At 36.4% G+C, this 25,856-nt stretch overlaps 1 long non-coding RNA gene and 1 pseudogene across 1 annotated transcript in view; both read left to right on the top strand.

The window, feature by feature from the left end:
• The window catches only part of LOC140593784 (uncharacterized), a 44,185-nt gene extending 29,087 nt beyond the window's left edge, over window positions 1–15,098 (top strand). The window contains exons 2-3 of the long non-coding RNA XR_011994087.1: window positions 14,542–14,589; window positions 15,007–15,098. This is a non-coding gene — a long non-coding RNA (uncharacterized lncRNA). The remainder of the gene's footprint in view (window positions 1–14,541; window positions 14,590–15,006) is intronic.
• A 2,159-nt stretch (window positions 15,099–17,257) lies between these two features.
• LOC140594028 (actin, cytoplasmic 2-like) lies at window positions 17,258–18,595 on the top strand (annotated as a pseudogene).
• The last annotated feature ends 7,261 nt before the right edge of the window (window positions 18,596–25,856 follow it).

The raw sequence follows: 25,856 nt of genomic DNA on the forward strand, positions 1-25,856 counted from the left end.
CATGGTATTTTGATAGGGATTGCATTAAATGTGTAAATTGCCCTGGGTAGCATGGATATTTTCACACTATTAATTCTTCCAATCCATGAGCATGGAATATTTTTCCATCTCTTTGTGTCTTCCTCAATTTCTTTCAGAAGTGTTCTGTAGTTTTAGGGTATAAATCCTTTATCTCTTTGGTTAGGTTTATTCTTAGGTATCTTTTGGGTGCAATTGTAAATGGGATTAACTCCTTAATTTCTCTTTCTTAAGTTTCATTGTTAGTGTAGAGAAATGGCATTGATTATGTATTTCTGGGCATTGATTATGTATCCTGCCACACTGCCGAATTGCTGAATGAGTTCTAGAAATCTTGGGGTGGAGTCTTTTGGATTTTCTATGTACAGTATCATGTCATTTGCAAAGAGAGAGTGTTTGACTTCTTCTTTGCCAATTTGAATGCCTTTTATTTCTTTCTGTTGCCTGATTGCTGAGGCGAGGACTTCCAGTACTATGTTGAATAGCAGTGGTGAGAGTGGACATCCCTGTCGTGTTCCTGATCTTAGGGGAAAAGCTCTCAGTGTTTCCCTATTGAGAATGATATTTGCTGTGGGCTTTTCATTTTTAAGATGCGGAGGAATGTTCCCTCTATCCCTACACTCTGAGGAGTTTTGATCAGGAATGGATGCTGTATTTTTCAAATGCTTTCTCTGCATCTATTGAAAGGATCATATGGTTCTCGTTTTTTCTCTTGTTGATATGATTTATCACATTGATTGTTTTACGAGTGTTGAAACAGCATTGAAGGGATCCCTGGGTGGCGCAGCGGTTTGGTGCCTGCCTTTGGCCCAGGGCGCGATCCTGGAGACCCGGGATCGAGTCCCACGTCGGGCTCCCGATGCATGGAGCCTGCTTCTCCCTCTGCCTATGTCTCTGCCTCTCTCTCTCTCTCTGTGTGTGACTATCATAAATAAATAAAAATTAAAAAAAAAAAAAGAAACAGCATTGAACCCCAGGCATAAATCCCACTTGGTCATGATGAATAATCTTCTTAGTGTAGTGTTAGATCCTATTGGCTAGTATCTTGTTGAGAATTTTTGCATCTGTGTTCATCAGGGATATTGGTCTATAATTCTCCTTTTTGATGGTATTTTCTTGTTTTGGAATTAAGGTGATGCTGGCCTCATAGAACGAGTTTGGAAGTAGTCCATCCCTTTCTTTCAGAACAACTTCAGCAGAATAGGTATTGTTTCTTCTTGAAACATTTGATAGAATTCCCCTGGGAAGCCATCTGGCCCTGGACTTTTCTGTCTTGAGAGGTTGTTGATGACTGCTTCAATTTCCTCCCTGGTTATTGGCCTGTGCAGGTTTTCTATTTCTTCCCATTCCAGTTTTGGTAATTTGTGGTTTTCCAGAAATGCTTCCATTTCTTCTAGATTGCTTAAAATATTGGCGTATAGCTGTTCATAATATATTTTTTAAAATCGTTTGTATTTCTTTGGTATTGGTTGTGATCTCTCCTTTTTCATCCGTGATTTTATTAATTAGAGTCTTTTCTTTTTAATAAGGCTGGCTAATGGCTTATCTATCTTATTGATTCTTTCAAAGTACCAACTCCTGGTTTTGTTGATCTGTTGTGCAGTTCTTTTGGTCTTTATTTAATTGAGTTCTGCTGGAAAATTTATTAACTCTCTTCTTCTACTTGGTGTAGGTTTTATTTGCTATTCTTTCTCCAGTTCCTTTAGGTGCAAGTTTATCTTATGCATTTGATTTTTTTTTTCTAATTTTTTGAGGGATGCTTGTATTTCCCTCTCAGGACTGCTTTTACTGTATCCCAAAGATTTTGAATGGTTGTATCTTTATTCTCATTAGTTTCCACGAATCTTTTTGATTCTTTTCTAATTTACTAGTTGACCCATTCATCTTTAGCAGGATGCTCTTTATGCTCTTTAACCTCCACGTGTTTGAATTTCTTCCAGATTTCTTCTTTTGATTGAGTTCAAGTTTTAAAGCACTATGATCTGAAAATATGCAGGGGACAATCCCAGTCTTTGGGTATCTGTTGAGACTTCATTTGTGACCCAGTATGTGGTCTGTTCTGGAGAGAGTTCCATGTGCACTTGAGAAGAATGTGTATTCAGTTGCATTGGGATGGAAAGATCTGTAAATATCTGTGAAATAGTATCTTAAAGCTCTTTTTTCTTTGGAGATGTGCTTAGAAAAATCTGTCATTTGCAGAAAGCACTGTGTTGAAGTCTCCCAGTATTAGTGTATTATTATCTAACTATGTCTTTACGTTGGTTATTAATTAATTGACATACTTGGCAGCTCCCACATTAAGGGCATAAATATTGATTGTTAGGTCCTCTTGTTGGATGGATCCTTTAAGTATGATATAGTGTCCCTCTTCATCTCTTATACAGTCTTCAGGATAAACTCTAATTTATCTGATATAAGGATGGTTATTCCTGCTTTCTTTTGAGGACCATTTGAATGATAAATAATTCTCCAACCTTTCATTTTCAGGCTGTAGGTGTCCTTAGGTCTAAAATGAGTCTCATATAGACAGCAAATATATGGGTCTTGCTTTTTTTTCTTTTTAAATGTTTTGTTTTTTAATTTATTTATGATAGTCACAGAGAGAGAGAGAGGCAGAGACACAGGCGGAGGGAGAAGCAGGCTCCATGCACGGGGAGCCTGATGTGGGATTTGATCCCGGGTTTCCAGGATCACGCCCTGGGCCAAAGGCAGGCGCCAAACTGCTGCGCCACCCGGGGATCCCCGGGTCTTGCTTTTTTATCCAGTTTGAAACCCTGCATCTTTTGATGGGATCATTAAGCCCATTCATGTACAGAGTTGACTCTGAACTATTGAAAGTGTGAATTTACTGTCATCATAATACCTATTCAGTCCCTGTTTTTGTGGATTATTTCTTTGGACTTCCTCTTTCTTTTACAGAATCCCCCTTCATATTTCTTCAAAACCGGTTTGGTGGTCACATATTCTTTCACTTTCTGCATGTCTTGGAAGCTCTTTATCTCCCCTTCTATTCTGAATGAGAGCCTTGATGGATAAAGTATTCTTGGCTGCAAGTTCTTCTCATTTAGGACCCTGAATATATCCTGCCAGCCCTTTCTGGCCTGCCAGGTCTCTGTGGAGAGGTCCGCTGTTAATCTAATATTTCTCCCCATATAAGTTGGCGATCTCTTGTCTCTTGCTGCTTTAAGGATTTTCTCTTTATCTTTGGAATTTGCAAGTTTCACACTTAAATGTTGAGCTGTTGAACAGTTTTTATTGATTTTAGGGGGGATCTCTCTATCTCCTGGATCTGAATGCCTCTTTCCCTCCACAAGTTAGGGAAGTTCTCAGCTATGATTTGTTCAAATACACTTTCTGGTCCTCTGTCCCTTTTGGCATCTTCTGGAACCCCTGTTAAATGTAGATTTTTCCTTCTGAGGCTGTCATTTATTTCCCTTAACCTTTCCTCATGGTCTTTTAATTGTTTTTCTCTTTTTTCCTCTGCTTCCTTCCTTGCCATCAACTTGTCTTCTATGTCACTCACTCTTTCTTCTACTTCATTAGTCCTCATTGTTAGGACCTCCAGTTTGGATTGCATCTCATTTAACTGATTTTAAATTTTGGCTGGATTAGATCTAAATTATGCAGTCATGAAGTCTCTTGAATCCTTTATGCTTTTTTCTAAAGCCACCAGTAGCTTTATAATTGTGCTTCTGAATTGGCTTTCTGATACTGAATTGTAATCCAAATTCTGTAACTCTGTGGCAGAGGGTACTGCTTCTGACTCTTTCTTTTGTGGTGAGTTCTTCTTTCTAGTCATTTCACTCAAAGCAGAGTGGCTAAAAATGAGTTGTACTTGTTAGAAGTGCAAACTCTTCTCTCTGTAGCATTGTAGCTGTCATCTCTTTAAATCTCAGGTTGAATTCATAGGTTTTCAGGATGATTTGTAAGTTATCTAGTTAAGTTGGTGGGGACAGGTGACTTGGGGACCCTCTTGCTCTGCCATCTTGCCCCACCCACCACATCTTTCTAAAGGAAATAAAAAATACAGGCAAAATTCACTGTAGCGATTCTCCCTGAAATAGAAGGAAAGGGATAGGGAATCCAGATTACAAAGATGATATTAAGACAATGAGACTGTCTTATCCCTTAAACAGGGTACTTTTACAGCCAATTTGATACTTTATGAAGAAATATTACAAACTTTCCTTTGAAACTGGCAATGAGACAAGGGTGCCTACAATAACTGCTTCTATTTATACTATATTTTGGGCAAAACAGCAAGAAAAGCAAGAGTGAAGATAAAATATAACTGCTTCTATTTTCAGATGACATGAGAAAATCCTAGGAAATTCAATTTAATCTAAAGGCTAATTATCATATTTTAAAAGAAAATTTTACAAAATTGATTGATTCAATGTCTATATAAATATTTAATTAGCTTTCTATATACTAAGGACCACAAAGATTTTTTTTTAAAAAAATGAAAAGATACAATTCTTAATTGCAGCAAGATTATAACTTATGACATAATCTAATGAATAACATACATGAATTCTATGTATCAGAAAATATATGTAATATTACTAAAAAACATTAAAGAAGATCTAAATAAATGGAGGGACTTATTATTACATTTATGGACTGGAAGATTCCATTTTCAAAAGATACTAATATTCTCCATATTTAACTTCTGACCCAGTGCAACTCCTGTTAAAATATGACAGATTTGTTTTTCCATTTTCACTCTTTCCCTTCCCTTCCCTTCCTTTAATCTTCCCCCACCCCTTCCCTTCCCTTGTGCTTCCCTTTTCCCCTTCTTTCCTTTCCGTACCTATCCCCTTCCCTTCCACTTTCTTTTCCCTTTCCCTCCTTTTCTCTTTCCCTTTCCCTTTCCCTTTCCCTTTCCCTTTCCCTTTCCTTTCCTTACTTTTCTTTGTCTTTCTGTTATTTTTTGGGAACTAACAGGCCAGTTCTCAATCTTATGTAGAAAATCAAAGGGAAAGTGTAGCCAAGACAATTTGAAGGAAGAACAACAAAATGGAGGCTTAAAATATAAAACCTTATTATCAAGCGAGTATTTAAGACCATGTGATACTGGTACATGGAAATACAATTTTAGAAACACATTTATATAGCCCTTTGATTACGAAAATGCTTATTCTTTCGTGTAGAAAAGAAGTGAGGAACTTTTCAAAATGATGTTGGATCAACTAAATAACCCTGTTTTTAAAAATGAATTTTTATCTGCCATTATACGCAAAAATTGATTACTGATGGATTGTATATCTACAAGTCAAAAGTAAATAGTAAAATTCTAGATGTAAATGTATACATGACATAAGAGTAGGCAAAGATTCATTTAATCAGGGAGACATCAGGAACAAAGCATAAGGAAAATATTGATAATTTAACTTCATTAAAATTAGAATTCTGTTTATTAAAAGGCACCATATTGAGAGCAAAACTCGAGCCACAGTGGGAAAAGATTTTTGAAATATATTTATCTGAAAAATTATTCCCATATAAAACATATGAAGAATTTTTTTTAAATCAGTAAGATAAATGAAAGGCCAAAGGAAAAAAGCACAAATTACTTGAATAAGCACTTCATAAAAGCAGTAATACTTATTATTAATAAACTTACAATAAAGTGCTCAACTTCATTAGAATCATGAACAAATTAAAATCAAAATTAGATGTCACTGTTCCTCTAGAATGACTGATTCTAAAAAATGAAAAAAATATCGAGTATCGGTAAAGATATAAACAACCGAAACTCACATATTACTATTGTTTTGTATCAGTGAGAGCATAATTTACTTCAATCACTTTGGGAAACTTAGTTTACAAATGTACATACATTACCCTATAAAGATTTTATACAAATGTGTACATAAGTACACCAAACAAAAATGTGCACATAGGTGTGCCAATAAAGGATATATTTAGCAACGTTATCCTTGGCCAAAAAATTGGAAACAATCCAAGTACTCATCAACTATAGAATGATAGATACTCATATTATCATATGATGAAATATTAAACAATAAGAAAAAAAGAAGTGTTTCTAAATACAACATGGATAAAATTTGCAAATGTAATGCTGAATAAAAGAAGCCAGACATGCAAAAATCAATCAATCCCACACATATAATGTCGGATTTCAAAAAAGATGATACTAATTTATTAGACAAAATTAATAGAAACCAAGATAGTAGTAGTTAACATTACAGGTGGTATCCCTGAAAATTCTGGTAAGATTCTAATTTTTTATTCTGGTGCTGATTATTTAAAAATTCATCAAATTGCAGAAGTTAGGGCCTCTGCACTCTTCTTTGTTAGCTATGTATTAATTTCCTAGTCTGCTGTAACAACCAGAAATTGGGAAGCTTAAAACAACAGAAATTTATTCTTTCACGGTTTAGAAAGCTACAATTCCAAAATCATGGTGTTGCCAGGATTAGCTCCTTTTGGAAGTTCTATAGGAGAATGTATTTCATGCCTGTCTCCTGGCTTTGGGCAGCTATCAGCAATATTTGACCTTTCTTGGTTTGTAGGTCCATTACTCCAATCTTTGGCTCTATCTTCACATTGTCCTCTTCTCTGTTTCTGTGTCCTTCTCTGTCTCTTGTAAGAAAAGTCATTGAACTTAAAGCCCACCTTAATTCAGTACAAACTCATCTTGATCCTTAATTTAATTAGCAAAGACCCTATTTCCCAATAAGGTCACATTCTGATGTTCTGGGTCTATATAGATTTTAGGGAGGCAGTATTCGACCCGTTATAGTTGTGCTTCAATAAATCACTTTTTAAGAATATACTGTCGGGACACCTGGGTGGCTCAGCTTCGTTCAACGATGGTTGAACGTCTGCCTTCAGCTCAGGACGTGATCCTGGAGTCCTGGGATCAAGTTCCACATTGGGCTCCTGCATGGAGCTTGCTTCTCCCTCTCCCTATGTCTCTGCTTCTCTGTCTTTCATGAATAAATAAATAAAATCTTTTAAAAAATATACTGTCAAAATAATATTTATTATTTAAGTTAATCAAGTTTTTAATACTCATGGGGGTGCAGTAGTTTTAAGCTAAATCTATTAATGGGACAATGGAATTGTGTTTTGAGTCCTTTTTTATCATCTATAAGAATCATGTAAATAAGCATATGTATATATTTTTCTAATAAAAATGTTTCTACCATATTTGGAGGATATAAATATTTTCCAACATTTGTACTAGATTTTGCTTATCTTCTTTTGACTATGATACAGTAGATTTATAATTATAAATTTGTCAAAATGGAAAAATGAAACAAAACTGATTTCAGGATATTAACTTTTAGTACTACATTTATAAACTTAACATTAGTGATCACAAGAATGAATGTACTGATATTATACTGTTAATAATGCTATACCTTATTGTTCTACAAAACTGAATGTGATCTTTAAAGTTGAAATTTGAAAACCAAAAAGGCTTTATTTCTAATATTGGCACACAATTTTAAAAACTATCTCAAACATACATCAAATTAAAGATACTTATATAAATATATAATTATAGCTATCTTACTGATAAAAACTGTTTTTTTTAAATTCTAGAGACAGTTTTAGATTTAGGTCTTACTTTTTCACAAACTAATTCCTTTCTCATTTTACATGCTATATGTTCATCATGATTTTCTATGTGCTATATTAGAATAAAGAATTGTCTTTACTTAATTCATATAGCTTTTAAACTAAATCTCAATTTCCAAATTAAGAAAGGAGTGTCTTAGCATTGCTTGTTTATATGCATGCCAAAATGCCTTATCTTGGTTTTATGATGTTGTTTGTAAACTCTGGAGACATTAATGCTAATTTCATCTTTGTTACATCTTGGATAATCTGTTCTGAGGCTTTGTGTATTGTTGACATACAATGTTCAGATTTTATTTTTCCTTAGTGAATCCTGTTTAGTCCTGCTATCACTAAAGCTTGCTATTGTTTATCCTATTCATACAGCTGCAAGGTTCAATCTCTGTCCTTCATGTTCTTTGATGCCCAATGCTTGTACTTCCTTTTTGTTTTTCTTCATTGACATAAGCTTTTTCCTCTTTGAAAACATCATAGCTGCTCTAATGGTAAGAATAACTTAAAGATATTCTTTCATTTTTAAAATATAGGCTAGTCTTTATATAGAGAAAGAGGGAGGGAGGGAGAAGGTAATGGTATTTTTCAATAATAATACATTTAAAATAGTAAATTAATTAGAGATAGCTCCTGGAAAACAAATTTAGTCAGTATAGAGTTATAGCATTAGGCCACCAATATATAAAAAAACGAACATGAAACCCCGCCCCCCCATAACATTGGCCTTTCACATCATCTGGGAAAATAACTATTAAACAACAGAATTGTATTGGAAAAACTATGCCACTGGTTGTATGAAGACTAGTTAATAAAGTTATGAAATAGGATGGTAAACTTTGTCATCCCCAAATGCATGGATTAACAAAAATATTTGATAAAGCATCATACTTCAGATGGGGAAATTTTTTTCTATTCTATACCATTTGTATATAATTGAATTGATAAAAGACAGTTGTAAGGTGTGTGGCAGATGTTACAGGTGTCCCATTCCATATTATCTTGGCACAAAACATGCCAGGCATTCAGAAGTCTTGCTAATGCAAACTTCCGCAACTCTTCACCTGATGACTTTCCCACAAGTATTTAGCTCAAAAGCAAACTGAAAAAGCCAGGCAAGATGCCCAAGGAGCAGCCCTCATCCATTGACAGACAATGGTAGGAAACAATTTTGGCATCTTCTCTGCCATGGGTGGGAAAACATATACATATAACTCTAATCCAGTTATCTTAGGTCTGTATACCATCAGCATCAGCCAGGAGGCTGTTGGAAATTCTAGGGCTCCAACCAAGCCCTACTATGTCAGAATCTTTGGGGACAAGTTTCAAAATCTGCTTTAACTGGATTTTTAGGTAGTACTTATATCTGTTAAAATTTAAGAAGAGTTATTTTACACCAGGAATAAGAAAACAGTTTTTCCTGTAAAGGGTCATGTATTTGTTTCTTATGTTGCCTCGCCAATTTATCACAAACTAAAGTGGTTTAAAACAATTAAATTTTATTATCTTATGGTTCTAGAGGTCAGAAGCTCAACATCAGTCTCACTGGGCTAAAGTCAAGGTGTTAGTAGGACTAGTTCCTTCTGGAAGCTCTACAAGAGAATCTGTTTCCTTGGCTTTGATAGTCTTAGAGGCTATACGTTTTTTCTTGAAATGTGGTCCCCTTCTCTATTTTCAAATACCATATGATTTCACTCATGTGGAATTTAAGAAACAAAAGAGATGAACATAGGGAAAGGGAAGGAAAAATAAAATAAGATAAAAGCAGAGAGAAAGGCAAACTATGAGATGCCTAACTATAGGAAACAAACTGAGAGATACAGAAGGAGAGGTATATGGGGAATGGGGTAACTAGGTGATGGGCATTAAGGAGGGCATGTGATGCAATGAGCACAAGATGTAATAAGCAATTGATGAATCACTAAATTCTACCTCTGAAACGAATAATACACCATCTGTTAAATAAATTGAATTTAATTTTTAAAAAGTGCCGTGACATTATATTTCCTTCACTGACAATTTCTTTTGTTACATTGCCATCTTTTATTTGACTTTCCTGCATCTCTCTTATAAGGACCCTTGTAATTACATTGGGTACACAGGATAATCAGGATAATCTCAAGATCCTTAAATTAGTTACATCTATAAGGCCCCTTTTGCCAGGTAAGGTAACATATTCATAATTTCTGGGGATTAGGACATATGCATCTTTGGGGAGGATATTATTCAGCCCATCATAGGCCAGATGATGATTATTTTTAGCATTTTCTGCCAAGAGGCAAGGTTGAGTATATTATGTAGATACTTATATAACAAGATAGAAAACACTTGTCCTGCCTCATTTTCCTGGGATGAGCCATCCCAGATGGTGGGCCTGTTTTGGCTCAAGTGGAAAAATTCTCCGGAAAAAGAACTGGGCAAGAGGGGTACCTGGTAGTGGGAAATGAGGTACCCATCTCCTCATCAGTTTCATTCTCTATCCAAGGAATCCCTGCATTTCCTTCTCTTCTCCTAAAGAGTTTTCCAAACCCAATTTGGGCAGTTGGACAGAGATGAGGTGACATTCAGAGCTCCTGATACTCAGCCTGAGATTCCAAAGCTAGGTGTCCAAAAGTTGTCAACATGGAGAAGTGCCAAATGTGAAGGTGGCCACTGGCACAGACCCCATGCAGGACTATGGTGCAGCCATTGGCCAGGGTGACAGGTGCTGGGAGCATAGGGAGGGCATCTAAACTTGGTTTCTGTGGCTCACAGTGTCAGACTGCTGGAATGGTGCCCCTGACTGCAGGGGGTACCAAAATAGGTGATGTAGCAGGTTTTACCTGAAGGCTATAATTTCCTAATTTGTGTTGTACACCATATTTCAGAAGTTACTGTTGGATTTGAGCTCCAGTTGCCTATAGCAATGAGCTGCTCATATCTGCATGCTCTATTTACTTCCTTCCCTTCCCTATCTCATTTTCTGCCCACCCCCAACCCCTGCAATGCTTCCTGAAATAACTTCCCAAATAAACTACTTGCACTTAAACCTTTCCTTCAGGAGCACTGCTGGGATAACACAACTAGAATATGCTATGACCAGAAATGGTAACGACAATGTTTTTAAAAGTCACTTCTTTTTGTCAAATATATACCAATTATAAACTTAATTTTTCATGTAATATCAGATTTTTAGTAGCTGGAAAAACATGTGCTTCATTGAAAAATTCAAGTTTCTATTGAGTCAGATTTTGAGGCAAAGATACAATTAATGTTTCTTTTACCTGCACTCTCCCACATACACACATAACTAAAATCAATTAAGACCTATCCTCTCAATCAATAGTAAATTTCATATAGACTAAAATATGCTCATCCATTTTAAGCTATTCTTTTGTCTCAGATTTTCAGCACACTTGGTTACATACAGGTATAGATATAGATTAAGACTACATAAGGTATCTGCAATATAGTGACTTATGCAGATATGAACAAAGTGATGGAAGTACATTTTAATTGATTAATATTAATATTAATAATTAATTCTAATAACTTTTTGACGTATGACAAGGAGGTAATTCCCAAACTGGGAAACATTTCCATTATCTTTCCAACCCATGCATTCTGAGAGGTAGTTTTAATAACATTTACCACTAATATAATACATTTGACTGTTTATTGATTGATTGATTTTTGTTTTATTTTATTTCTTATTAAGTAGGCTCCACACCCAGCATGGAGCCCAACACAGGGCTGGAACTCACAACCCTGAGATCAAAACCTAAACTGAGGTCAAGAGTAGGTCGCTTAACTGACTAATCCACCCAGGTGCCCATAAGTTTGACTATAAAAAAATAAATGAAGTATTGTTTCTCTAAATCAAACCATAATAATTGAAGGGTACTAAATTTCAGTCTGTAGTGAGCTATTAATTAAAGATGAACATATCTGTGTATTTCAACAGAGCAGAAGGTGTTGAATTTCAGGAAATTTGCAGGCCTAGGAGATATTTGCATTTTTAAAAGGAATCACAAGAAACACTATTCTATGAATTTTACACCCACGGATCTCCTAAATTTTAAAATGAAATCAATAATGTGTCTTGTTCCAAAAGTATGATTGATTTAATGTGTTGAAGTTTTTTTTTTAATATATATAGTTTTTCCATGACCAATTAGTTGATATACAATGGCCTGTGTCTTCTCCTACAGTATGTGATACATTTTTGGTGAACATGCACTATATTTGCTGCTTCCATAATAAACCTTCAAGTTATCTAACAGAAAGTTGTTTATACAATGGGTACAGATGGTACAGACTGACAAATTTTTAGACATTACTTCTTAACACAGTGTCTTTTATTTAACACAGCTTCTCTGGAATTTTGCATATAGGAATTCTAGTTAGAGAAAACATATGTAAACTATGTCTTATATTAAAAGGTAATTTTTTAATCTTTATATTTGTTGTTTAAATGGGATTGCTAATGTCTCTGTTTTAGCCTTTATGCTAGTTTTATTTTTTGAGATGTAATTAACTACAATAAAGTCTAATTTATAGTTAGAATTTGGTAAGTTGTGACAATATATCAACCTGTGAAACAATTAATACAATCAGGATATTGAACCCATCTCCATAACCTACAAAAATTTGTGTCTTCCCTTGGTAATCACAGTTCCCAACCAAGCTACCCCCAACCTTTCCTAGGCAATAACTGATTTTATTTCTGACATCTTTTATTGGTTTGAATTTTCTAAAATTTTCTTTTCTTTTTTTTTAAGATTTATTTATTTATTTATTTATGATAGACATAGAGAGAGAGAGAGAGGCAGAGACACAGGCAGAGGGAGAAGCAGGCTCCATGCACTGGGAGCCCGACGTGGGATTCGATCCCGGATCTCCAGGATCGCGCCCTGGGCCAAAGGCAGGCACCAAACCGCTGCGCCACCCAGGGAACCCTAAAATTTTCTTTAGTTAGGTCCTATAGTATATGCTTTTTTGCGTGTGTCTTATTTTTTTTTAAGATTTTATTTATTCATGGGAGACACAGAGAGAGAGAGAGAGAGGCAGAGACATGAGCAGAGGGAGAAGCAGATTCCCTGGGGGGACCCTGATGTGGGACTTGATCCCAAGAACCCAGGATCATGACCTCACCCAAAGGCAGATGCTCAACCACTGAGCCACCCAAGTGCCCCTCAGTTTTAAGATATTATGAATAATAATATTATGAATATTATGAATAAAACTACAAACAATTTGCATATAATCTTTGTATAGGTATTGCTTTTTTTTTTTTCCTCTCAGGTATATGTCTCAGATAATACAGTAGTGTTATGTTTAACCATTCAAGGTTTAAATCTTACTATTTTTGTTTCCATTTTTCCATGTGTTCTTTGTTGCCTTTTTCTTCTCTTTAATTTATATTAATTGGATATTTTTATGAATTCACATATCACTTTTGTTCACCAATTAACTATAAATACTTATTTTAGTGATTGCAGGTTGATGGTATATACGTTTAACTTTTCAACACTTCAAGTAATATTAAACCATTTCATGTAAAGTGTGAGAACCTTATAATAGTATACTTCCATTTCTATCCTCATGGCCATTTGTTATTGTTGTCATACATTTATTTCCCCATATGTTAGAAACTCCACACCACATTGTTATTATTTTTGCTTTAACAGTAAATAATCATTTTTTCCAGTTTTTAAAATTGTGGTAAAATATACATGATATATTAAAATTGACCATCTTGAGGGGATCCCTGGGTGGCTCAGTGGTTTAGTGCCTGCCTTCGGTCCAGGGCAAGATCTCGGAGTCCTGGGATCAAGTCCTGCATCGGGCTCCCTGCATGGAGCCTGCGTCTCCCTCTGCCTGTGTCTCTGCCTCTCTCTCTCTCTCTCTCTCTCTCTCTGTGTCTGTCATGAATAAATAAATAAAATCTTAAAACACACACACATACACACACACACACACACACACCTCCCTGTTTATCTACAAGGGCTGTGTAAATTTGCATTCTGATCAACAGTGCACAAGGGTTCCAATTTCCTGGAAAATATCCCATGTACACTTGAAAAGAATGATTGTTGTTGGGTAGAGAACTCTATATATATGTTTGTTAGATGTAACTGGTTTAGTTGTGTGGTTCAAGTCCTCTATTTCCTTCTTCCCTCTCCAGAGAAATCTCTTCTGATTTTTCTAATCATTATTGAGAGTGAAGTATTAAAGCATCAAACTATTATTGCAAAACTATTTCTTTAAGGTTTCTTCCAAGAAGAAAGATTAGATTACCAAGGGAAGACAACCTTGCTTAATATATTTTGATTGTTATTAGGTATATAAATGTTTATAATTTTGTATCATGCCGTATGAACATTAATATATAATGTCCCTTAACTTTTAATACCTTTTTTTCATTTAAAGTTTATTTTTTCTAGTGTTACTATAGCCACCCTCTCCTCTTTTGGTTACTATTTGCAAGGGTTTTTTCCATCTTTTCACTTTCCACACATTCGTGTCTTGGATCTAAAGTGAGTCTCTTATAGACAGCAAATAGTTTAACCATGTTTTAACCCATTCAGCCATTCTCTATGTTTGGATTGGAGAATTTAATCAATTTATATTTAATGTAATTACTGATAAAGACTTCTGTCATTTTGCTATTTGATTTACATCAAATATGTCTTATAGCTTTTTTGTCCCTCATTTCTTGCATTACCATATTCTTTCATGTTTAGTTGATTCTTTTAGTGAAACATTTAAAGTACTGTCTAACCCCCTTTTGTGTGTATTCTAAAGCTATTTTATTTGTGAATACTATGAGGATTATATTTAAAATTATACCTGAAACTATAATAATATGCTAATTTGAATTTGTCAATACTATGTGAAAGCTCTGCTCCTTTATAGCTCTATCCCTATTCCTTTCAGGTGCTGATGTCACAAAATTACATCTTTATATGCTGTATATCCAAAACCGTAAGTTGATATTTTTTTTAATTCACCAGTTTTTTTAAATTATGTAGAAAACAAAATGTGGAATTACAAACCAAACTTCCAATGATACTTTTAGACTAATAATTGTATTTTAAAAAGTTTTCATTTCTTAATCATATAAAAAACAGAAAGTTACCAACTATTGTTACAGTAATAATAGCTTTTGTAATTGCTTATATATTTATGTTTACTGAAATCCTTGTTTCTTCATACATCTTTCAGTTACCATCTATTATATTTTCCTTTTGACATTCAAGACTCTAGTATTTCTTGCAGAGCATGTGTAGTGGTAACAAATTCCCTCAGATTTTTATAAGACAAAAATCTTAATTTATGACATTTTTGAAGTACAATTTTGCTGGATATATTATTCTTGGTTTATACTTTTTCTTCTTTTAGAACTTGGAATATATCAGCTCACTTTCTTATGGCCTCCAAAATTTCTGGTGAGAAATCTGCTTATAATTTTAGTGAAGATCCCTTATATATGATAAGTCATTTCTCTTTTGTTACCTACAAGATTCTCTGGTTTTGGCTTTTGACAGTTTGATTAAAATGGGTCTTGATGTGGGTCTTTGAGTTTATCCTGAATAGATTTGGTTGAGCCTCCTATACTGGCTTGAATAATAATCTCCCAAAATATATATCCACTCAGAACCCATGCAGGTGACTTTATTTGAAAGTTGTGTCTTTGTAGATACAATCAAGTTAAGATGAAAACATAGTCGATTAAGGTGGAGCTTAAATCCAATATGACTGGTGTTCTCATAAGAAGAAAGATTTAGAAACAAATCCAAAAGGAGAGCACCATGTAAAGACAAAGGCAGAGAGTGGAGTGATCTATCTACAAGTCAAGTAATTTCAAGAATGGCCAGCAACCACCAGGAACAAGGAGAGAACCTCCAGTCACCACCAATCTTGTCAACACTTTAATTTGAACTTCCAATCTTCTGAATTATGAGAAAATAAATTTTTGTTGTTTTAAGCTACCCAATTTTTAGCAGTTTGTTACAGTGGCCCCAAGAAACTAATAAAACTCCCCTTAGTCTTTAGATGCATAAGGTTGCAGCTGAATTTGGAACTTCAGTTGTAGACGTATTGGAATATGTTTCTTTCACAAATTAGAATAGCAAATTAATGGAATCCTTATTTCCTAGTGATGAAGTTTAGGTAATGTGAGATTATATAGTGTCATGGTGTTTGAAAAATGTATGAAGAGTTTTAGGTTTATGTGGATGTAAACTCGGGGTCCTTGCTTTCTGTTGCCCTTTTAAGATGAGTCTAGGGTTACTGTACAAAAAGAAGGACTTTCCAGAGAGTGGAGACAAGGATAAAGAAGAAAAGATCTGAGAGCTATTTCTAAGGAGGAAAATATGGCCTACCCCAATATTGATTCCCTCCCTTATGTTTTCCAGAAATATTTCAGGATTTCTATGAGCCATTGTCTGCTATAAGCTTATCACTCTTACTCTTCCCTAAAATACTTACTTATTATGACTATCTGATATAAATTCACCATAATATTTTAGTTTAAGGAAATAAGTTCATTTTTTACTGTATTATTATTGTCACTGTTACTATTTTCAATAACAAGCTGTCAATTTAATTGGGAGCAGATATGACTTAACACACTTGAGTAGAAAAGATAACTCTAAGTTTCTACCAGCTATCTTGCTTTGTCTTTTTGCCAACAGAGATGTCCCAAGCAGAGATTGTTCTTTTAATCACAGTCCATAATGGAAAGGCATATAAAGCATACACACATACAGCTCCTGATTAAAAGTAAATGTACTTAAAATTACTAAAAGTAATGTTTTATGCCACTGAAGTTTGGGGGCTATTTGTTACCAAAGCAAATCTATCTAAAAACAGTCTTTAAAAATAAAAATGTAACAACTTTTACGAGACTAAGTTTAATGGTTGGCAGATGATTAATGGATAAAATGAAATTTTGTAAATTTCTTCATCTTTCACAGCTTAGATGGAATATATATTGTTGTAATTGAAATATCACAAAAAATAAAAACTAGAACTATTACCATTTAATATTTCTTTCTTAATTCTCTCTCCTATTAGTAGCCTTAAGTAACATTTATTAGATTCAGCAAATGTGTATGCATTGTAATAGGACTTTATGGAAACTCATATCATGGTTTGGAATCACTTTCCACATTTATGATTTGGAATCATTTTCCACATTCATGATTTTTCATATCCTTGTGATGTGCTCTGCGCAATAAAATATAAGGGAAATCACAGTGGATCAGTTATGCATTTAGGCCTCAAGTGTTATTGAATACCTCTGCCTATTTTCTGGAACTCCTTCTATGACTATGAGAGAAAGCCAAAGATCGCTTATTGGAAGATGAGAGACAGGGGGGATACTAGAGCCAGCTCTTATTGACTTGGAGGAGCCAATCATGTGTATCTTTTACGAACTTCACATTCAGCTAAATCACATCGTCGTTGCTAGACCAAAATTACCAAGGCTGAACACTGATCTGCCTTTCTGAGTCAAAATGTTTTCTCAAGGTTATCTCTTTGTATTGGGGTCTTAATTCGGTAAATTTTTTCAACATTTGCTCACTTGCCGCAGCCGGCCCACGCTCCGCGTCCTCCCGCCGCTCGACTTCCGCGTCCACGACCACCGCCTCCGCCGATTGCCATGGAAGAGGAGATACTGCGCTCGTCATCGACAATGGCTCCGGCATGTGCAAGGCGGGCTTCGCCGGGGATGACGCCCCCCGAGCCGTGTTCCCGTCCATCGTCGGGCGACCCCGGCACCAGGGCGTGATGGTGGGCATGGGCCAGAAGGACTCCTACGTGGGCGACGAGGCCCAGAGCAAGCGGGGCATCCTGACCCTCAAGTACCCCATCGAGCACGGCATCGTCACCAACTGGGACGACATGGAGAAGATCTGGCACCACACCTTCTACAACGAGCTGCGCGTGGCCCCCAAGGAGCACCCCTTGCTGCTGACCGAGGCCCCCTGAACCCCAAGGCCAACGGTGAGAAGATGACTCAGATCATGTTTGAGACATTCAACACCCCAGCCATGTACGTGGCCATCCAGGCCGTGCTGTCCCTGTACACCTCTGGCCGCACCACTGGTATTGTCATGGACTCTGGGGATGGCGTCACCCACACTGTGCCCATCTACGAGGGGTACGCCTTGCCCCACGCCATCCTGCGTCTGGACCTGGCTGGCCGGGACCTGACCGACTACCTCATGAAGATCCTCACGGAGCGTGGCTACAGCTTCACCACCACTGCAGAGCGGGAGATAGTGCATGACATCAAGGAGAAGCTCTGCTACGTCGCCCTGGACTTCAAGCAGGAGATGGCCACAGCCACGTCCTCGTCCTCCCTGGAGAAGAGCTACGAGCTGCCCGACGGGCGGGTGATCACCATCGGCAACGAGCGGTTCCGCTGTCCAGAGGTGCTCTTCCAGCCTTCCTTCCTGGGTATGGAGTCCTGTGGCATCCACGAGACCACCTTCAACTCCATCATGAAGTGTGACGTGGACATCCGGAAGGACCTTTAGGCCAACACGGTGCTGTCTGGCGGGACCACCATGTACCCCAGCATCGCTGACAGGATGCAGAAGGAGATCACAGCCCTGGCCCCCAGCATGATGAAGATCAAGATCATTGCTCCTCCTGAATGCAAGTACTCTGTGTGGATCGGAGGCTCCATCCTGGCCTCACTGTCCACCTTCCAGCAGATGTGGATCAGCAAGCAGGAGTACGACGAGTCGGGCCCCTCCATCGTCCACCACAAATGCTTCTAAATGGACTGCGAGCAGATGCGTAGCATTTGCTGCATGAGTGAATTCCGAAGTATAAATTTGCCCTGGCAAATGTATACACCTCATGCTAGCCTCATGAAACTGGAATAAACCTTTGAAAAGAAATTTGTCCTTGAAGCTTGCATCTGATATCAGCACTGGATTGTAGAACTTGTTGCTGATCTTGACCTTGTATCCAAGTTAACTGTTCCCTTGGTATATGTTTAATACCCTGTACATATCTTTGATTTAAACCCTTAGCACATGCGGCTCGGTCACTTCACGGCTGAGGTTGAGAACATGTTTATGGGAGAGAAATGAACTGATTTGGAGAATCCACAAGACCATCGGGTTCTTGATCTGTGCAGGGTATTCACGCATAAGAGCCGCCTATTCCAGGATTTCTCTAGAGGCTGGCAAGAGTCTGAACCAGTTGTCATTTCTGTCTTGCCGGTCTAACAGGGTTGGGAAGGTCCGAGCCTTAGTACCCACTTTCCTGTCTTACCCGATGTTTTCCTGCCAGAACACCGTGGGTGGTTAATTGCCTTGAGTTGGAAAACGGTTTGCATTTACAACTGTAATTTTATTCATCCTTTTAATTTATGTAAGGTTTTTTGTACACAATTCTCAATTCTTTAAGAGATGACAACATATTTTGGTTTTCTACTGTCATGTGAGAACATTAGGCCCCAGCAACACGTCATTGTGTGAGGAAAATAAAGTGTTGCAGTAAAAAAAAAAAAAAAAAAAAATTCAACATTTGAAATCACTGAGTTTCTGAAATCTCTATTTTATTTTTTATTCCTACTTGCAAACTGGCCACTTTTTTTCAGTTTGCCTCTTTTTTTCAAAATACATTTCTTAAAGAAATCACCCCAAACTGAAACATACTACCAATGCCAATCTTTAGATCTAAACATTTCTTAGTTATCCAGTCTTCCTTGTAAATTATTTCAAAAAACAATTTTATCAAATATTTCACCAATGCAGTCTTTAACTTCTGATTAAAGTTGTCTTTTACAATCTGGAGAATTTATAAGCCAATGCCACATACTTTATTTTTTAAGGCACCACTTTACTTTTGATACTATGAACTGGGAGGTTTGTCTCAACATTATACTCCCTCAAGAATATAATTTGGTGACGATTCTACTGTCTGCAGTGATGTAGATTGCTGTGGTAGTGAAAGGGGACATTGCAAATTATGTCCTACTTCTTAGAGGTTTCTACTCTAAGAAGCACATGACTTCATATAATGTGTGGAGTGGCAAAGAATAATACTATCATTTTCTCAAAAAGAGGGAAAGCAAAAATCTACAATAGCATTAATGATTACTACGGTAGCTATTAAAAGAAGAAATAATAGAATATCACATATACCATATCTAAAGAATGACATGATTTGAGGAAGAAAGACATGTGGCTATTTGTTTTGGAATACAATGATATAATCACATGCAGAGTGCAGGATGCAATATTGGATGTGAAAAGAGAGCCAGCATCTGGATGCTGCACAGAAACAGTATCAATGACCAGTTAGTCTTAACAAGAGCAGCAGGGGAAAGAAAAGAAAACTACAGCAATATTCATATGAGTAACTACATGTCCTGTTCCATTTTGGCACGGAAGGGGGCTCAGAATATCAAGATAACAAAAAGTAAAAGATGTATGCCTCAGTTTCATTCTTGGGATAGCTATCTGGCTAGTTTTGTGGGAAAGAAGGAGGCAAGCATTAAAATGAATATGAAACTGAAGCTTTAAACTTGGCCAAATTTTTGTTTATAATTGAAATGACCATAAAATTGGAAATGTGCACAAGACAGTCACTACTGTGGAGTTAGAAGGGAGATTTTAAAATATTGCTGAAGGCAGTGTTTGTACACAAATAAGTGAGGTACAGCCATTTCTTATTATTGGTGGGTAGTTATGTTCTATAAAGTGACCACACATGCCAAAATAGCAAATACAGAACCACTTTTCCTAAGGATAATGCAGGGATATATTCCTGAGAACTGATCACAACATCTTTATGAACTGATCAATATATAAGTTTGTTTTATGTTTCTGTTTAAAAATACTTTCTTTAATATATATTGTTGATTGATTAACATTGAATTAATGGCAAATAGCACTATCACTCTTGTCTGAATGCAGCTTACCACATGTATTCTCTTGGTAAGACACATTGTACACTTTTGCACATAGGAACACTAGACAGCACTTCAGCATGATATTGGAGACTGAAAGAAGCTAAATCAATGATAAAAAGCTTAAATATGTAAAAACAAAACAAATAATAAAAACCAAAGTATGACACCAAATAGACTAAGGGATATGGCAGGAAGAAGGATTATTAAGTTGAGACTATTTCACTTACACGTGAGAAACGTCGACCGTACCTTGATTCTAAGGTTTCGTAAAAATGCAAAAGTCTAAGACTCTAAGAAGTGTTGTGAGAACAGAGAAAATAAGATATTTCTGTGGTCGGAGTAGTGAGTTCTAGTTTGGAGTTCGAGAAGAACTTTTCAAAGTTCTTTTCAAGAATAATTTTGAATAAATAATAAATGTATACATATATATTTGTATGCAAATGTATTTATAATTGTAAGAAATCATGAAACATCAGGAATATAAAAAATGAGCTATCTCTCTTACTCAAGTCCTCCTACTATTCAGAACTCCTTATTGGATGACACATAGTGTTACAAAGAGGGAAGGAATCTAGAAGGACATGGCATTTGAACAGGGCTTTAATAGGTCTTCTGGATTTGGAGAGATGAAGATGCATTATCAGTGCATTTATAGAGACAGTATGAGAAAATCTTGATTGAGGGGATCCCTGGGTGGCTCAGCGGTTTAGCGCCTGCCTTTGGCCCAGGGCGGGATCCCGGAGTCCCGGGATCGAGTCCCACCTTGGGCTCCCTGCAGGGAGCCTGCTTCTCCCTCTGCCTGTGTCTCTGCCTCTCTCTCTCTCTCTCTCTCTGTGTGTGTCTCTCATGAATAAATAAATAAAATATTAAAAAAAAGAAAATTGCCAATTATAGATTTAGTGAGAAGTTCTAAGTTACATGATCATATTACAATTCTCTTTTGAATCATTAGTTAAATATGCCAAGAAGTAGAAATTATATCAGTGGATCTCAGAAGTATATTCTTAATTTCCCTTCACTGTTAAAATTGTTCCTTAATATCCCATGAAAATCTTTACCTATTAATTTCATCCTAGTGACTTATTTTAGTACGAAAAGGATTATATAAGACTACAAGAAAGCCAAATCAAACGGTAAAAAGAAATTAATAAAATACAACCTTGTTTGAATTTAACTGTTATTTCTGATAGTTTCAAAAACCTTTGGGGTTTTAAACAAACTCAATTGAAATAGTTCTACAGTCCCATGAAGTAGGTGCAGGCATTATAATCTCTATATTACAGCTGGGAACCTTGAGGCACAAAGCCATTTAAGGGATATGTCAGAGGTCACTGAGCAAGTAAGTCACTGGTGAGGCCAAAAATAGAATCCCAATTCTTCAGCTAGTTCTTTGTTCAGAAGACCATATTGGTTTTTTTATTACCCCAAGGATAAAATTTAGCTTTATATCAGAGGATATTTCTTCTTACATGCCAACCAAAAAATCAACATTTAAAAAAATCATTAAATGGGGATCCCTCGTGGCGCAGTGGTTTGGTGCCTGCCTTTGGCCCAGGGCGTGATCCTGGAGACCCGGGATCGAATCCCACATCAGGCTCCCGGTGCATGGAGCCTGCTTCTCCCTCTGCCTGTGTCTCTGCCTCTCTCTCTCTCTCTGTGACTATCATAAATAAATACAAATATTAAAAAAATTAAAATAAGATAAAATAAAATAAAATAATTAAAAAATCATTAAATGGATATTAAATCAAATCATATTTCATGCTTGAGATTTTCAAGTTACTCTCAGAAAAGTGTTTTCTTGTTGTTTAAGAGGAAAATACCCATACATAGTTTTTTGCTGTCATCATCTCAATTCATAAAACTTTTCTCCCTCCCCTAAATATTTAATGACTCTATTTAACTATGAGTATGTTCTGGTTTCTGCACAAGAAAATGCAAGCCATAGTAATTGGCTTTGCCTTCAGACAGCTGAGTCAGCAAGAAATCAGAGAGCCTATAGAAACTTTTTTATTTTCTATCAGTTTTTCAGAGTTTTAAGCCATTGAAATATATTGAAAAAATCTGGGAGGGAACTAAACCATGCAAATTAACCTTACATCTGCTTTATACAACTCTTGAACCTCCAGATTTGTAATTCCTTATCTGTGGCTGCTCAAACAATTTTCTGGTTCATAATGCTGTCAGTGCCATGGTAGGAAAGGAAAGTGGATTATAGTCTGAAGCACATGTTTGTCTCAAAGTGCTTCTATTTTTCCAGTCATGAAAAGAATATTTTCCCTCTCTTGTGGGAATCCTTGAGAGCTAGAAATTCTATGTTTGAAGTTTCATATCTACGCATATGGATTTTGTGGAAATGATTTTATAAAGTTCAAAGTTGTTAAATATCTTAAAAGAAATATATGCTCCTACACTCTAAAAAAGGACTATAGATATATTTATCTCTCTTTATACACTATATGCCTATCACATATAAACTCATATAGACATACATTTACACAAATGTAACATATGCCATTTTAGAATTACAAGCAATTATAATAATAGATAGCATTTACTAAGCAATCACTTTTACCAGACACTCTGTGAAAGTTTTTGTATATAATATCTTATTTGTCCTCATTACATTACAGAGTGACTATTATTATTACTTTGACTTACTTAACAAGGAAACTGAGACACTGAGAGCATATGTCAATTGTCCAAAGTTACACAGCTTTTACGTGGGACAACAGAGTTGGAAACACCGGTGGTTTATTTTTCCTACACTGCGTGTGAATAGAAATTATTTGTGGACATGTGAGTAAATTAAAAATGTGTAAAGTCTAGAGCTTTAGTCAAAATTGACTAGATTCATAAACTAAGATCTAGAAAAGAGAAATGTCTTCCATAGGTTGTACAGTCAGTCACCCAGGTCCCAAATCTGGAAAATGGCTCAGATAGCATTGCATTATTGCTCTCACAGTTGTCATAATGAAATGATGTCATAAATTGCAAAACAGTTAGGAACTATCTTTTATATAGATAGCCATTTTTTTACATTTTTCCAGCTGAGATAATTTTTAAAATTAGGTAGATGAAATATTTTCTACTTGTTTAGTTTTCTGTTAATGTTTATAAGACAATTGTAAAGGATATATATATATATATAGGGATTTCCACTTTCCTATGGCTAGTGTTCAACAACTTTTCTCCACAGCCATTTATTATTCAAATTCCTTCTCCATAAATGTCACAGAAATAGCTTAAGACACTCGGATATCTGAAATGCTACCATCAGTGCAACATCTTAGTATTTATCTTAGGGTAGTCTTTTTTGGTAGGTTTTACACTCTTTACTCTTCCCTTTCTCCTCTGAGTTTGTCTCCATGTTATTGTGGTCACACCTACAACTTTTAAATGTGCTTCCTCTCACTTCTGTGTGAACAGTTCTTTAACAAATATTGATGTTCTTAATTTTTATTCTATAGCCTACTATTCTTAGTATAAACCACCCCATGGTGGAGGGTGATCATATTTCCTATAATAAACATATTTGGATAATTCTGTATGTGAATGACATGCACACACATACACAACAGAGGACAGTGAACTTCAAATTCCACTTGTTTACTGTACTTTCTCAACCATCCACAATGAAGGGTACAAAACACATACCAATGATGGTCAGAGGTAGCCCCACAGGGATAGAACACCTATACTGAGGTCGAAAGCTGCAGAATGATTCAGTTATGTGACTGTATCTGGAATAATTTCTTGAAGTTCTATTTTTTAGTAACTATCTTCATGTGGTACTATGTTGATAAAATTTCCTGCTAAAGGTTCATTAAAACAAAACAAAACAAAATGAGAAACCAGATTCAAAAGCTTCTCTGATCTCCTTTGGTTTCTGGAAGGACCTCACTTTCCCATTTAAGGCTGACTTGCTACAATTTAAAAGTTTACTCTCAAACTCAACAGTAACATTTCCTCTCTCACCTTCCCAACTGTGTAGCACAGATTAGTCTTACCTTGAGCTAATGAAAGATGGAGTCAAGCAGAGAAAATTATGGTCTGTCTTTCCCAAACTTCCCTTCCCTCCTTTTGTGTACTGAGGCATGAGTTAAGAAAGGGAACTCCAATATTTTCTTACTCACTAGCGCGGGATTGTAGTCTTTCCTTTGCTTGATATAATTGTTATTTTCCTTGTCTATGAGCTCCAACAAACCATGACAAAGTATTTGTGTGTGGCTCCCCTAGGCATTTTTACATTTGTGGGTTTGGCCCCATCTCTCAGCTGACCCTTAGCTGATGAATTCCTTTAATGTTTAATGTCCCTTTTGTCCCTTCATTCCTCAAATCTGTATGTGTAATGGCAAGGCTATATCCCTCAATTGTATTTGCCCTTCGAGGTCCCGTGGGACCCTGCAGAATGCTTCCCCTGTATACTTGGAGAAGGTGTTTCTGCTCCTTCTCGTGTCTGCAGCTTACCCATACGCACACTTACACACATTCTCTCCCCCCTCTCTTTCTTTTCTCTTTCCAATTCTCCTTCCTTCTGTTCATTTAGCACAGGAGAATTTCAGCAATCCTTGTTCCAAGCACATGTATAAACAAAGAATGAGAACTGTTTCCTCTTCTTGAAGCCTTTACCAAACTTTCAAAATAAAATTCATAGAGCCCCCTTCCATGTCTCCAAAGTGGGGAGGCTTTCCATGAACAGGAATCTCTCCAACATGTCAACCATAGTATTATTTTCCAATGTCCATTCTATAGTAATTGGTAGGGATGAATGAGCAGGGTTAACGTGTGTCGTTTCTCTAACTGGCACCTCTCAACAATTCCAATTTCTGGTGGGTCTCTGAATTTAGAATGTTAAGTACTTAAAATTTTTTTTTAATTTATTTATTTATGATAGTCACAGAGAGAGAGAGAGAGAGAGGCAGAGACATAGGCAGAGGGAGAAGCAGGCTCCATGCACTGGGAGCCCGACATGGGATTCGATCCTGGGTCTCCAGGATTGCGCCCTGGGCCAAAGGCAGGCGCTAAACCGCTGCGCCACCCAGGGATCCCTAGAATGTTAAGTACTTAAAACAAGGTACCGTCAGCTTACACCATAAGTCCAGAATACAAGAAACCACCCACATTTTGTTACACTGGATCAAAGATGATTCATCGGAGAGAAAGCAGTGGTTGCAAAGGCCCTTAAGTGCCATTCTCTTCTGGCATCTTAACAAACTCTGACTTCATCTTTGACATTTAACTGCTGAAAGTTTTCAAGCCTTGTGTCATCTGCCCCACAACTGGCTAAGCTGATAAGAAAGGCTGGGTG

This window comes from Vulpes vulpes, chromosome 9 (assembly GCF_048418805.1).
Source record: "Vulpes vulpes isolate BD-2025 chromosome 9, VulVul3, whole genome shotgun sequence".
Lineage (NCBI taxonomy): Eukaryota > Metazoa > Chordata > Mammalia > Carnivora > Canidae > Vulpes > Vulpes vulpes.